Here is a 4,363-nt window from a genome sequence, read left to right as displayed (position 1 = left end):
GTTATAACGTAACAATATATAACGTTATACGTTATATGGTAATACTATATAACAATATACGTTATTACGAAATAGTATATATGGTTTTACGTTATATGGTAATGCTATATAACGATATACGTTATAACGTAACACTATATAACGTTATACGTTATATGGTAATACTGTATATCGTTATACGTTATAACGTAACAATATATAACGTTATACATTATAAGGTAATACTATATAACGATATACGTTATTACCTAATAGTATATATCGTTATACGTTATAACGTAACACTATATAACGTTATACGTTTTATGGTAATTCTATATAACGTTATACGTTATTACGTAATAGTATATATCGTTTTACCTTATATGGTAATGCTATATAACGTCATACGTTATAACGTAACACTATATAACGTTATACGTTACATGGTAATAGTATATATCGTTATACGTTATAACGTAACAATATATATCGTTATACGTTACATGGTAATAGTATATAACGTTATACGTTATTACGTAATAGTATATATCGTTTTACGTTATATGGTAATGCTATATAACGTTATACGTTATAACGTAACACTATATAACGTTATACGTTATATGGTAATAGTATATATCGTTATACGTTATAACGTAACAATATATAACGTTATACGTTATATGGTAATACTATATATCGTTATACGTTATAACGTAACAATATATAACGTTATACGTTGTATGGTAATACTATATAACGATATACGTTATTACGTAATAGTATATATCGTTATACGTTATAACGTAACACTATATAACGTTATACGTTATATGGTAATTCTATATAACGTTATACGTTATTGCGTAATAGTATATATCGTTTTACCTTATATGGTAATGCTATATAACGTTATACGTTATAACGTAACACTATATAACGTTATACGTTATATGGTAATAGTATATATCGTTATACGTTATAACGTAACAATATATAACGTTATACGTTATATGGTAATACTATATAACGATATATGTTATTACGTAATAGTATATATCGTTATACGTTATAACGTAACACCATATAACGTTATACGTACTTACGTAATAGTATATATCGTTTTACGTTATATGATAATGCTATATAACTTTATACGTTATAACGTAACACTATATAACGTTATACGTTACATGGTAATAGCATATATCGTTATACGTTATAACGTAACAATATATAACGTTATACGTTATATGGTAAGACTATATATCGATATATGTTATTACGTAATAGTATATATCGTTATACGTTATAACGTAACACCATATAACGTTATACGTTATATGGTAATTCTATATAACGTTATACGTTCTTACGTAATAGTATATATCGTTTTACGTTATATGTTAATGCTATATAACTTTATACGTTATAACGTAACACTATATAAAGTTATACGTTACATGGTAATAGTATATATCGTTATACGTTATAACGTAACAATATATAACGTTATACGTTATATGGAAATGCTATATAACGATATACGTTATTACGTAATAGTATATATCGTTATACGTTATAACGTAACACTATATAACGTTATACGTTATATGGTAATGCTATATAACGATATACGTTATTACGTAATAGTATATATCCTTTTACGATATATGGTAATGTTATATAACGATATAAGTTATAACGTAACACTATATAACGTTATACGTTATAATGGTAATACTATATATCGTTATACGTTATAACGTAACAATATATAACGTTATACGTTATATGGTAATACTATATAACGATATACGTTATTATGTAATAGTATATATCGTTATACGTTATAACGTAATACTATATAACGTTATACGTTATATGGTAATTCTATATAGCGTTATACTTTATTACGTAATAGTATATATCGTTTTACCTTATATGGTAATGCCATATAACGTTATACGTTATAACGTAACACTATATAACGTTATACGTTATATGGTAATAGTATATATCGTTATACGTTATAACGTAACAATATTTAACGTTATACGTTATATGGTAATACTATATAACGATATACGTTATTACGTAATAGTATATATCGTTATACGTTATTACGTAATAGTATATATCGTTATTCGTTATATGGTAATTGTATATATCGTTATACGTTATAACGTAACAATATATAACGTTATACGTTATATGGTAATACTATATAACGATATACGATATTACGTAATAGTATATATCGTTATACGTTATTACGTAATAGTATATAATGTTATACTTTATATGGTAATACTATATAACGTTATACGTTATAACGTATCACTATATAACGTTATACGTTATATGGTAATACTATATAACGATATACGTTATTACGTAATAGTATATATCGTTATACGTTATAACGTAACACTATATAACGTTATACGTTAAATGGTAATACTATATATGGTTATACGTTATAACGTAACAATATATAACGTTATACGTTTTATGGTAATAGTATATATCGTTATACGTTATAACGTAACAATATATAACGTTGTACGTTATATGGTAATACTATATAACGATATACGTTATTACGTAATAGTATATATCGTTATACGTTATAACGTAACACTATATAACGTTATACGTTATATGGTAAGTCTATATGACGTTATAGGTTATTACGTAATAGTATATATCGTTTTACGTTATATGGTCATGCTACATAACTTTATACGTTATAACGTAACACTATATAATGTTATACGTTACATGGTAATAGTATATATCGTTATACGTTATAACGTAACAATATATAACGTTATACGTTATATGGTAATACTATATATCGTTATACGTTATAACGTAACAATATATAACGTTATACGTTATATGGTAATACTATATAACGATATACGTTATTACGTAATAGTGTATATCGTTATACGTTATAACGTATCACTATATAACGTTATACATTATATGGTAATACTATATAACAATATACGTTATTACGTAATAGTATATATCGTTTTATGTTATGTGGTAATACTATATATCGTTATACGTTATAACGTATCACTATATAACGTTATACATTATATGGTAATACTATATAACAATATACGTTATTACGTAATAGTGTATATCGTTATACGTTATAACGTATCACTATATAACGTTATACATTATATGGTAATACTATATAACAATATACGTTATTACGTAATAGTATATATCGTTTTATGTTATGTGGTAATACTATATATCGTTATACGTTATAACGTAGCACTATATAACGTTATACGTTATAATGGTAATACTATATATCGTTATACGTTATAACGTAACAATATATAACGTTATACGTTATATGGTAATACTATATAACGATATACGATATTATGTAATAGTATATATCGTTATACGTTATAACGTAATACTATATAACGTTATACGTTATATGGTAATTCTATATAACGTTATACGTTATAACGTATCACTATATAACGTTATACGTTATATGGTAATACTGTATAACAATATACGTTATTACGTAATAGTATATATCGTTTTACGTTTTATGGTAATACTATATATAGTTATACGATATAACGTAACAATATATAACGTTATACGTTATATGGAAATACTATATAACGATATACGTTATTACGTAATAGTATATATCGTTATACGTTATAACGTAACACTATATAACGTTATACGTTATATGGTAATTCTATATAACGTTATACGTTATTACGCAATAGTATATATCGTTTTACATTATATAGTAATGCTATATAACAATATACGTTATTACGAAATAGTATATATGGTTTTACGTTATATGGTAATGCTATATAACGATATACGTTATAACGTAACACTATATAACGTTATACGTTATATGGTAATACTGTATATCGTTATACGTTATAACGTAAAAATATATAACGTTATACGTTATATGATAATACTATATAACGATATACGTTATTACGTAATAGTATATATCGTTATACGTTATAACGTAACACTATATAACGTTATACGTTATATGGTAATTCTATATAACGTTATACGTTATTACGCAATGGTATATAACGTTTTACGTTATATGGTAATGCTATATAACGTTATACGTTATAACGTAACACAATATAACGTTATACGTTATATGGTAATAGTATATATCGTTATACGTTATAATGTAACACTATATAACGTTATACGTTATATGGTAATTCTATATAACGTTATACGTTATTACGTAATAGTATATATCGTATTACGTTATATGGTAATGCTATATAACTTTATACGTTATAACGTAGCACTATATAACGTTATACGTTACATGGTA

The sequence above is a fragment of the Bombus affinis genome, chromosome 18 (genome assembly GCF_024516045.1).
Source record: "Bombus affinis isolate iyBomAffi1 chromosome 18, iyBomAffi1.2, whole genome shotgun sequence".
Classification (NCBI taxonomy): domain Eukaryota; kingdom Metazoa; phylum Arthropoda; class Insecta; order Hymenoptera; family Apidae; genus Bombus; species Bombus affinis.
The sequence above is the reverse complement of the archived record's forward strand: the minus strand, read 5'-3'. Positions refer to the sequence as shown.